At 36.3% G+C, this 13,074-nt stretch overlaps 1 long non-coding RNA gene across 2 annotated transcripts in view; it reads right to left on the reverse strand.

Annotated features, from left to right (window-relative positions):
- LOC122791629 overlaps positions 1-9,937 on the reverse strand; it is a 286,401-nt gene extending 276,464 nt beyond the window's left edge. For both annotated transcript variants that reach the window (XR_006363179.1, XR_006363178.1), the window contains exon 1: positions 9,695-9,937. This is a non-coding gene — a long non-coding RNA (uncharacterized LOC122791629). The remainder of the gene's footprint in view (positions 1-9,694) is intronic.
- Between the last annotated feature and the right edge of the window lie 3,137 nt (positions 9,938-13,074).

Genomic DNA, 13,074 nt, shown 5'->3' on the forward strand with positions numbered 1-13,074 from the left:
TCCAGAAATTGCCTCATCAAAGGAGGAAGGCAAAAGACATTTTAAAATAAGCTTATTCTTGCATTCAAAAAATGCTCTGTGGTTGAACGCATGACAGATAACACAGTCCTCCTTGCAGGTGAAGGGGGATGAGGCAATGCACACACATGGTATGGGAGTCACTAAAAGGGATCTTATGACTGCATTTTTCACATTTTTTAAAGCCAGATGGCTTATCTTTATCAGACATTATAACAGAAAAAATAGCACAAGAAGACAAGAAAGAGAACAAAATTCTACTTTTTTTTACAAGAGGAAGAAGAAGAAAAACAGGAACAAAAGAAGAATACCAACGATGGTAAAAGGAGTTACACAGAAAAGTGTAGAAAGAAGATACTAGCAATGGTGTAGTAAGGTACTTTCATACAGAGAAGAAAAAGGAAAGAAAATGTAGTTATACTATTAATTTAAACTAGTCACTAAATAAGTGATAGAAAGAGAGTTAAATGAAACTATTTAATGGAAGTCAGGAGAAAATATAATATTGAAAATTCAGTTAGCTGCCTAAGAGCTATTGGAGAACCACATGTTTGCAAAGAGGCAAACGAGATCGGAGGTAACTTGGAAGGGTTCATTACTGGTAAGGGAAGAGCTTGAGAGCTTTTTGTTTGCTAAGAGCTATTGCAACAGCCAAGTCAGATCCAAGCATCGGATCCGGATCTACAGGTTTGAGGATAGAATGAAAATTGACAACATCGGATCAGGGTTTATCTGCTACTGTGATCTCTTAAGTGCGTAAGTAATTGCTTCTACTAGGGGCTAGAGGGTATGTGTTCCAAGCTGTATGAGTACATGCAGGCACACCCAGTGAGCAACTATGTACATGTTAATTAATACAGTTAATTTAATATGTAAGCAGGTTGAGTCATCCCATGGATCATTCCCAGCTATGACTTGGACTAAGAAACAAAATCATATCTATACAATGATGGTTCAAAGTCATAAGCACAAAATTCTATTAAGCTTATGTTTTTTACAGCAAGACACAGGGACACTGAAAGCATGCACCATCAGCTTATACCAAAATGCAGCATGAAAGTGCTTATACATCTGTGTGCAACTAAAGGAAGACAACATTTGCACAGTGCATAACTTAAACAGCCTCTTTCTTAGCTGAATACCAAAGATGATGACCATAACTCTTAACTATCTCCGATTTTGGAAAACATTGCTGATTTTGCCTCAAATGTTTCCCTGTCTCTCACAAAATTTAGATTGTTTTTTGGAAAATCACTAACGATGTCAATCAGTCATTAATGACAGAATTTAGACTTTCATACTTCTTATAGTTCAGAAAATGTATGTTGATGCAAAAATGATTAACTTTCTAAGTGAATTAGAGTGATAATTAAAAATTGTATGAGATTTTGGGCCTGTATCTCATCATTATTTGTGGCTTTGTCTAGAATTCCTTAGCACAAACATTGACAGATACATAGGTGAGTGCTGTTGGTTTTTGGATCCTGGGAAGACTTCTCACTGACCCTGATTCTGCCTGGTGTCCCTGATTTTGTGTCTCTATTTTCGTCCCATCCTAAATAAATTTTTTTATTTTCTGGTAAATTACTCAAGATTGCAGTCAGTCAGTCAATATTGGCTTAAATTAGATTCATACTTCTTTTTATTCAGATAAGGCATGTTGATGGAAGGCCTTTCATTCTATTAACTTTCTAAGTGAATTAGAGTAATATGTAAAAATAGTTCCTGATTTTGGGTTTTTCATGCTCCATTATGTTTGGCTTTGTCCATGATTTTTGAACAAAGAAGCTGAAAGCTATGACAATATGATGAAAGTGCCTAGCATGTTTGTGGCCTTACTAGGCATCTCGCATGGTAGGATTTTCTATTACTCACCGAGCTCACACTCACAACAAGTAAACTGAACAAATTAAACTAGTCCAAGCTCACACCCCCCCACAAGTAAACTGGGCAAATTCAACTAGTCAGAAGTCACACCAAATGAAACTAGGGGGGACAAAAGAAAAAAAAGCAGCTTTGCTTTTCGATACTAACTCCATTGATGAACAACATTGAGAAGAGAATGAACACATTGCAAGAATGAACAACAGTTTGCACCCTTATATATATATATATATATATATATATATATATATATATATATATATATGTATATATATATATATATATATATATATATATATATATATATATATATATATATATATATATATATATATATATATAAATAACAGAGATTTTTTGCTCCATACTGAAACAGCTCATGCAATTGCAATTCAAAGTAGAGCAGATATATATATATATATATATATATATATATATATATATATCAGAAGTTGCATTTTTGATGATGTTGAAGTGACTAATTTGCTATCAAGATATTGTCATTTGCAGAATGGTCAGACAGACAAAGATACACAGTACCAGACTAGTATACAGAAAGCAGTTCTTGGCAGTAGAGCTATTCAAGTGAAGACCCCATTAGATGACCTTAGTCTTAGTCATCTGAAAGGGGTGCAGACAATATAAGAGATTTAAAAGAAGAGACTCTGCCACCAAAGCAGGTATAGTGTGAAATTACAGCTAGAAAGAGCCTGTAAGTCAAGGTGCCATGCATTGTCCCAGGAATATCACTATATATTCTTATGTCCAGGTAGGAAAAAGCTGTCTCTCCCCTGGATGAGCTTTCTTTTGTGGCCTTTAGCAAAACATTTGAACCAGAACTTTATTAATTTATTCACCATTTGTTGATCAGGTTGGTTCCACTAGGCCACTGGCCTCTTTTCGGGGGAGACCCAAGGTGGTATTCATACTAATTAGGCTGAAATCTGTCCAGACCAGGGAGCTTCCCCTACATTTTTCTCAATAAATGCTATGGGATCTTTTATGTCTACCTGAGCTATCACCAACACAGGCAGATAATGTCTCACTCAAAGGATGACACACATAGAAGTGCAGTAACCCTTAATGTTGCACTGCAGTGTCAGTAGTGGGGAATGAATACAGCAGCCGCTTGGGGTGGGAGAAGAATCCAGAAGCTTCTTATCTTCTAGCACCAGAGCAAATATATCACCTTAGCCCCTAACACAGGTTCAGAAATATCCATGGATCAAGACTCTGAAGGAAATCAGGAAACTGCAGTAGTCTAACATGCAGTAAACAGATTCATTTTTTCATACGTTTTTAAAAGAACCATCCAAAGATCAACTCTGCCCTTTCCCTGACTGGTAGCATCAGAAGTCATTGCAAAAATTCAAAGTGGTGTAGTCTAACAGGAACTATCAGCACAAACGTACACACCTTGTTTTGGAATGTCTATAGAATGTGAAGAACACAGGCAGATGTACTAATAATTTTCTGAAGAAGAAGAATCAGTCCACCTCTGCTAAATGCTTTTCTTTTTCATGACTTAAAAGCCTGCTGACTGGTTAAACAAGAACTTAGCTATTGCTGGAGCTTGTGAGAAAGTCCCTTAAGGTTTGACTTAAATGCCTGCTGACTATCTAACAAAAGGCCTTGACATTTCAGAGAGTAGAGACTGAAGATAGCTCTTAAGGGCAAACTGACTGTTCCTTGATATTTTCTGTAATATTTTATTATAAAATGGTGAAAAACAATAAACTTAGAATGAAGCCCTGAGGAACCACTGAAGCATTTTAGTTTAAACTGAAACTACATGCTTACAGGCCTACTCCAAGTCATGTGTCAGAAAATCTGTTAAGGAGGAGTTAGTCATTCATCTATTAAAGGCTTTAGTCATTTTTTTTTGAGAGCAAAAGAGACAAGCATTTTTTCTGTGTTCCTCAGTATTGTGTTAATGAGGCTGATAGCAGCTGACATGATACATCAGACTCAGGACTAAACTCATGAAGGTTATACAAGTGAAGCCCAAACTATTTCACTATTCCTGTACTTGGTTCGAATCACCAACCGACCATCGACCGAGTCGAATGTGGAAAAATTAAAATTGCCAAAACACTGCTCAGAGATTTGAAATCGCCACATTTAGGAACACGGGTAACAGGAATCCATTTCCAGATATCGGACTATGTCTACTTAGCATAAACAGGGTGAAGATGAAACACTGAAGGCATCAGTAAAGCAATACAGAGTGCGAAACACTAGCTACAGGCTAAGAGGTGATATGTTTTCCCATGTTCCTCAGTTACAAATTGCAAGCTTAACCAAACCACACACATTTATTTGGAGATTATCTTACAGACTCATGCAGAAATTTCTAAGCCATTTTATCGTATTTTAGATTTTAATTATAATGATTTTTTTCTATGTTGTCTATATTATTGTTAAATATATTATTCACCAAAAATCAATAAAAAATGCTTAAAACATCATAATTTAGACACTTTAAGGCTATCTTTCCAAAGTATTTTTTTTTGTCAGAACTAGGAACTAAGAAGCACACTGAAACCATTTCTCAAGCGCTAATGGCATTTTCTGGAATTGGAAACCATTGCTGCTGTGTGCCTCTTCGTCTACAGCAGCAACAGGGGGCATTGCACAAGAGGAGTCCAAACTATCACTAGTGATTTGGCCAAATGATTACAACCAGCTCATTAAAATGGGAAGGTTGGAACATTTTATCCAGTTTATAAGAGATATTGAGCAAATCATATACTGTCTTATCATAAATATTAATTAATTTTTTTTTTCTTTAACAAATTTACGGCAAGCTGGCAGTAGCATTAGCACAAACAAGGTCCAGGATAATGAATGAACTGGCTCTATAAAATAGTTTCAAAAGTGTCTGTAATCTGAGCTGTATAATGAAGGTACAGAAAAGTTCAGCACAATAAAGTTTAACTGTGTCTGTTTTCATCAGCAGTTATCTATTCTTCTCTTAGCATCTCATAAAATAAGAAGCTTCAGACAATGCTATACTTAACATCTAAGGATTAAAAGTCATTGTACCGGCCTTTAAAAGAAAGTCAGAAAATTGGAGCACTTTTCCATTTTTGACAATAGAAAGTCTTTATACACTAGACCTGATATAGTTAGTGAAAGGGAATCTTTGCATCACCTTATTTTTTTATATTTAATAAGCTCTACACCTATAAACATGCCTCACTTCATGAGGAACATTTGTAAACCTTGGAGGAGCGAGGCTAAATCAGAGGGGCAAAATCATAGCACTATGTCTAAATGAAAGCAGTTCAAATATATGGATGACATTTGTCTTCAGAAAGTGCTGTCAGATGCTGTTTTTGACCTAAGCATTGTGTTTCTGCACCAATAATGTAAATTAGTGCAATGTACTAAGAAATATTTCCATGTCCAGAAAATGCAAGGGAAAATATATAGTATAGTTCTACTGTGACACACCACCTTCCTGAAAATTGACATTCCAAACAAACGGAGTAAAAAAAAATCCAAAGGAGGAAAACCTTTTCCCTTGCTTTTTTGCAGAGGAGCAAGCCTCCCTTCACTCCCTGATGTGTGTGTGTGGGGGGGCACTCCACAGTCCCCAAACTTATTCATACCTCCATGGTCGCATCAACTCGAAGAACAAAATCTCCCTAAAAAAAGTGAATCATTGGCAGTGCACAATTAGAAATTAGAAATCACACTCACAATGATTTCCTATGGGAAACAGCATTTGGCATTATGCCATTTATCTGTTTTCCCCACAGGCTACTGACGTATAGCAAATTTGGCTTGAGCATGTGTAGGGAAGCCAAACACCACCGGTGAATAATTTCCAGCATGAAACACATCATTTTCAATGCACTGTAACCACAAGTTTACAAGAAAACCAGAACAGGGTGGTTGAAAGGCCCTACAGAAAGTTAATAATCATAATCAGGAAGTCAGTCAACAAGTCCAGAAAGGTATCAGGAGAAGAATAAAGGCAGTGCTATCTGTAAATAGGCAGTTTATTAGAAGCAGTAACATGCTTACATAATGCCAACCTTTTCAATGCCTTAGCCACACTCACATACTATGGTGAGCAAAGAGGGACAAACAAATGGACCTACACACCAAATGACACGCAGTACATATGCAGCAACTTCACAAGTGTGGAGACAAAAAGAATGAGAAGGAGGGAAGTGACTGAACATGTCTTGGAAATTGCATAAAATGTCCAGAGGTATCACAAATAACCATACATGTCCACACACTGAAATGAGAGCTGTATGAGATCTGTGAACAAACATGCCTTGTAAACAAATATCAAGATAACTACACAGCTGGATAGATGGACTGACATGGCAGATGAGACATGATTTCTGTTTTTGTATTGTCTAAAACAATCATAATTGCACACCTTAAAGCTATATTCACAAAGTTTTTTTTTTAAATCAGAGCTATGAACTGAAAGGCACACTAATAATACCGGTAGTCTGTACAGTTTCCTATTGAGACCTAACATGTTTTGCAATACTCAATATTAAATAATGTTTTTAACCAAAATCTGATCCTCTAAAACAATGTTTTTTTCCCACTAAATGTACTTTACCTATGTAATGTTTCTCAGATATGGATAATATTTACAGTACAGGGTATACTTCATTTAAATGATTCAACTGATACTCTGTTTCCATGCTTTGTATCTGACAATATAGGACTAAATCAGCGGCTGGCACTAGATGCCCTCCGCAGGGCATACAGTTTTCACAACTGCCTTAAGAAGACTAGTCCATGCATTGTTTCCATATACAAAAGTGTGTCACTGACTAATGCAGCAGGTGGGCATATGTGTATATCACAGGCAAACATAACTAACATGCGTACAAGAAATTAATGACAGATTACAGAGAAAAGGTCTACATGTTCAGTTACATATTAATAAATAACACACATGTAATAGCAAGACTGGCAAACTCATCTATATTTACACACATTCAAATGTGTAGTAGCAGGACGAGGGCTGACATGTTTACCACAGCTTCTCCTGCATGCAAATGTTGGCTAAGTTGAAAAAATATCAGTATGCAAAAATAGCAGTCATACATATTAACAAAAATGTACTTAGCTGTACAAACACATGAGCACAAAATTTAGCAAGAGATGCAAACTTTAAACGCACCAAAACTAGATAATAATGCAACATTTCTCGATCCATTAAATGAAAAAAATATTTTCATTTTGATTTAATAAAAGAAGTTTGTAAATTTAAATTGTTTGCATTGGAAAAAAAAACTTTAAAATATTGCATACCCATTTGGAGTTCCTAAGTATATGTGGAACTCCTTTTTCTTCTGAACTAGTTCTATATCAGAAAATTAATGAATTGCTTCCTTGCAAATTACATTGCAATCTTGTCTGTAAATAACTTTGATGCAATGATTGTTTCCTCTCACTGCTGTAGTGAAAAAACTGCTGTCAGTGAACTGAAAGAGAGCCACTTTCTGCCTCTTTACTGCAGTATTCCTAACCTAGTTGTCTGTACTGGCAATAGAGATTAGGACTCTGATTTAATTTCTCTGTATAAGCCTTACAGACTCTTTTTTTCCCCTTATTATTATCATATATTTTGACTTTTGTCCTTGATGTGCATGCTTAAAAGGAAACAAAAAAAACAGTGAAATTGCAAATCTAATTCCAATTCCAATCCTTTTAAGAGGAAACTCAAAAGAGAATCCATGTCTGATTATTGTTATTATTATTATTACTATTATTATTAATGTTATTACTTTTATGGAAAGGATATAAGTTACTGTTGCTTATCATTCTGCAGGTATGCCTAATTGGATAGTTAAAACTGTAGACTGGTGGCCCCTTCAAAATGGAAGCTGGCCCTTCCCCTGTAAGTATGGCACAATACAGGCATGCCTGATTGATAGATATAGGTGAGAATACTCTCTCAAGAAGGATCCCTGTAGTACCAATGAATTTTGTATGCCTATAGATGCCTGCTGCTTGCTACTGTGCTCCTGAATGACTGATGCATAAATGCTGAAAGTTGTATGTTACCAATGTTATATCAAACAACAAAAACAACATAATCTGGAAGACAAATTTTCTGGTTGTGTCACTACAACTTCACATTTTGCATTAGGCATACATTAATAGCTTGTATCCTTCCCAAAACAAATGAAAAATGTAACCCAGTTGCTGAATTCTTGAATAATATTATTAAAGTTAGCATCTCCATGAAAATATTTCAATGGAAGAATAGCATACAGGTTATTACATTTTTTCATTATAGGTTATGTTACAGATGTAAAAACTTCAGTAAAAGACACAGCCATTCTAGAGTCTTCACTGTGTACTACTTCATGTAAAGGAGGCCCATGGGATTTATGCAAATGAGCCCTTAAGGACATACTAGAGTTTGAAATATGTGGCTTCTGAATGTCCATGACTTTTTAATTTTTAAGTCTTTATTGGGGCTTTATAAGCATGAATGAATTCATAAAAACTTTAAAAAGTAAAAAGTCACGAACATTCAGATCATTTGTACATATCCCATTGACTTCCATTATAGGAGGTTTAAAGTATTACACAGCGAAGACTCTAGCTTGGCTGGGTCCTTCTTGCAGTTTTTACTGAATGTTTTATTTGAGTGACCTTTTTACCTTTTGGTTTGGATTAACTTACAGATAAAAGATAGTCACTTCCTTGGTTTATGACCCAAACACCACCTCTGACCATTTATCTATTGGCCTGTTGAAGACAACCTACTTTCTTAATGTATTTTATTGTTTTATAACTAAGTGCTATAAATAAAAAAAGCTGTGCATACATGCACCTAAGCAGACAAGAAAACAAAGGCAAATACACATCTGTGGCTTATCAATTTGGAGGTGGCAGAGTATATAAAAGTTTGCATCTGGAAAACTAAGAACACAAAGGCAAGAAAATCATTATTTTGACTGAAGGATCATATTGTTTTTCCCATACGTCTTGTGTACAACATGACGAAGGACTGTACAGAACACTAGTCTGCAGTCATTAGACATGGGTTTAAATCACTCTGTAATCATGGAAGGATCCTGAACAAGCTAAGTATATTACTCCACTGTTCTCTGAAACACAGTAAGGTAGCTGCAGTTTTTAGTGAATATCCATATCATATATTAATAATATGTATAAATCCATAAGGCAAATGGATGTCTATCTAGGTAAATCGATGAGTATTCATAAGAGTGGGCAGGTAGATTGGTAGGTTAACATCTGGAGAAATGTGCAACAAAACTTAAAACAGAGCAACTTTTGTAGGCAGAAAGAATGGCAATGTACAGATGAGCTCTGTCAAAAGGTGTGTGTGTGCATGTGTGTGTGTGTCACAAAGATACACTTACATTACGGGGATTATACCTATTCTGCTGGAATCAACACGAACAGCAACGTTTAATATGTGTAAACAACAGAAAAGGGAATACGCAAACACACTACAATAATCTACTTAATCACGCCATACAACCACATATGACAATGTGGGATTTTGCCAGAGTAATTAGTGCTTCTTGTCTTAAGAAGCTGCTAAACAGTTATGCATTTTATCATGTAGTATATAAAACACCACCAAAACCACAATATCTCATACAAATCAATTAAGAAAGAAAGGTAGTTAAGTTACTAATTGGTCAACAAATCTTATCTGTGTTATGGGAATAAAAGGCCACTGCCCATCAGATAAACTTTGCATATTAACACATTGATCAATGAGAGAATCAGCTTATACATACAGTGATCAAATAAAGAACAAACTTACAGTGCTGAATTTGTGTGTCTCAGTGGTTAAAATAACTTTTCCAATGTAGTTTCTCCTGCTTAGTATGAAGATGACACCATATGAAGATTCTAAGCTTCCTCTGTACACCTGTTGATGTCTATGCTGTGGGGATGCTGGGAAACGACCTGAATGGAGCAGGGAAGACCACTATATATATCAAACAGATATTCCTTTGATGAAAGAGCTGAAACACGTCTCTCCTCATGAAGTGCTGTTGTTGCACTATGCTCATAGCCAAGTTAAAAAACTGCAGAACAGAGCAAGAGGTGTGGCAGAAGGCCAGGGGTGTGACTGACTAAACAATGGAAATAATCACATAGCTACAGGTCAGCTACCTCCTTCACAGCCAGCAGGCAGCAAGTTACTGAGATTATAGATACAGAAAGAAAAAGACATGAACGTAAGCAGTCATGTCATTGCAAAAGGACTGGTTACATACATTGTCAGCCCAAGAGACTTGCTTTTTCTGCAGTAATTAAACCTGCACATTTCTATACAGTGTCTGAAGCTTAGTTGAAACCACGATGCACCAAACTTAAAAAAAAAAAAAAACTTAAGATATAATCTATATACAATGCAAGCACATATCCTTTACAGGAAAAAAAGGCATACAAGGTCTGATACACTGAAACAGGTTCATGATAGAAGCATTTGGCAATGACAGCTGATCATAAACATTGCTGGAAAGGCAAACAGTGGTTTAACTGCTGCTGCTGTGATTTTAAAGGCAAATGGACACTGATTAGGTAAGTAAGTCCATTAACTTAGTTCTTCCTTGTCATTGCTTTATTCCTGTCTTGTTTTTTTCTTACTGCACTAGTAACTTTTTCACATATCTGATTGGCATCATAATGTTTAGGTCTTGTGAAATTTAAAGTAGAATAGTGAAATCTGAAGGCTACATTACATGATTATGAGCATCTCCTTTCTTTATTTGGAAGTTTCTCATTTAATCTCATTTTTTATATCTTATTCTATGGCATACATCATGTTTCCTAGAAATATTGATCTCTTCCCCTTCTTCTCCGTTGATCTTTCTCCTTCTACTATTTAAATTGTTTTTGCATCCTAACTTTGTCTGCCAATCTATTTTATCTGTGTGTGTGTGTGTGTGTGTGTGTGTGTGCGCGTGCGTGCGTGCGTGCGTGCGTGCGTGCGTGCGTGCATGCGTGCGTGTGTGTGTGTGTGTGTGTGTGTGTGTGTGTGTGTGTGTGTGTGTGTGTGTGTGTGTGTGCATGTGTGTGTATAGGCTGGTTCTGGCAGGTATACTTATTAAAATCTCCTAGGTTTAAACTCGCACAACAAGAAGTACTTCTTGTCATTTAAGTTTTGACTACACTAACCAGTTCAATGACAGCTAATTAAATATTTTAAAACCAGAGAACTTTTTCTAAGAAATGTTATAGCATTTAACCATCACCTTAAACTCTACATTCTCTGCTTCATTTCCCCTTACTTATGGTCTCTTTCTCACTCATTTTAATCTTGAGTCTTTTCAATGAAATGGTCTAACCTGAAAGTCTGGATGCAAACATAAAATAGTGACAGTATCACAATTTCTGAATCCTTATAGATTCATAGGTTGGTACTAGGCTATCGGCCCTAGGGCCTATACAAGCCTAGCCATAACAATTCCCTGGCTATTTTTTTTCCCACAGTATTTAATTCCTTGTTAAAAATGACCTCTTATTTACACATTGATTTAAGTTATGTATGCTTAAAAATTTATAAGCTGTACTCATTTTTGGCAAAAAAATCTAACATCACAACTTCTGGTTCTGCTGCTAATGCATTCTGCAGTAAATGGATTAAAATTAAACTAATTTTAGTGGTTGCATCAAAGTCAGTGGCCATACCAACCTTTATTTTCTTCAGTACACATTCCACCCATCAGCCCATTGCCCCCAGATGAAACACAGAAATATTTAGTTCTACAGAAAAAAAAGGTTATTATATGTGTGAGGTATTCACAAACATGGTCTGCAATTTGTAGGCCTGGTCCCCTCCCCGTATTTGGCAAATAGTGTTTATTCCCCATTGTTTTATGTTAATGCTGTAGTGCACCCACAGGTGTAGCTGAAGTAGATATGGGTTCCTTCCTACCTGACTCTGGTGACACCCCTATAGGCCCAACACACCAAGGTGGCGAGAATGACAGATTTTATTCTAGGTGATACAGCTAGTTTAAAAGGCAATAGCACAACTACAAACAAATTATTTCAACAGTGCACCAGTTAGCAATAAGGCAAGGTGAGATATGCATGCAATGAAAGCATACATTCACCCTCTTCCCCAGAACTCAACAGAAAGAGGTCTTGACATTCAAACATGCACAAAGAAGGCAATATCAGTGAGCAGTAAAGCTTTAAAAATGTAGCAATACAAACATAGGAAAAATGCAATGTCATTAAGCAACAAAAGAGTTATAATACAACAATACAGATATGAGAAAATGCAATGTCATTGAGCAGCAAAATTCTTGAAGGCAGCAGTACTAACATGAGCAAAATGCAATGTCATTGAACAATGAAGATTTATAATGCAACAATACAAATATGAGAAAATGCAATGCCATTGAGCAGTACTAACACCACCAACCCCCTTGATCAATTCTAAACAGACTAACTATGAAACACTCTATTATACCCTATTCACTGGCCAGTGACTACTTACAGTCTTGCTGCCAGCATGATGGGGCCTAAGTTGGAGCTCATATGGATCCTAGTTATTTGTAATCCAAAAAGCATTTGGGGGGGATCCACAATCTTATAAAAATATAGAATGATGGCCAAAGCCTCTCACCACTCCATCGAGAATATCCTGGTGACCAGGCACCGTGGTTCCTCTGATGATAAAAGTAGAAAAATCACCTGCCAGAACTCTGGTAATCATCCATGGCTTCTCTGTACTAGGCCCAAAAGAACTCCTTTTCTTGCTGAATCATATGCAGGCGTGGAACTACTGGTTTCAGACTTCTCTCCTGATTCCACAAAATACCATCATCCAGGATTTCAGCAACAGACAGACACGATCTGCTACTTCACTTCCCTGTCCCAAAGCACTAGAAAAGAAAATCCAGTCATTCTGCAAGGCACTTTTTCCCTTCAGCTCCCAGTTTCAGTCTTCCCTCCTTCAGCTAGTATCTCAATCTTCTCTTTTACTTTTGAAATTTTCTTTTATATCCCTGAAAAGGAGCTCCACCTTGTTGTGTAATGGAAAACTACAGTATATTACTTCTACAATGAAATACAGTGGGAACTACAATGCCATGGTATCAAGGAAAACAAAAAATCTTAAGTGGGTGATGTCTGTGTGAAATAATGATTAATGTTGACATTTTGGGGGTTGAGGGTTGGTAT

This window comes from Protopterus annectens, chromosome 17.part0 (assembly GCF_019279795.1).
Source record: "Protopterus annectens isolate FY-2018-M chromosome 17.part0, PAN1.0, whole genome shotgun sequence".
Lineage (NCBI taxonomy): Eukaryota > Metazoa > Chordata > Ceratodontiformes > Protopteridae > Protopterus > Protopterus annectens.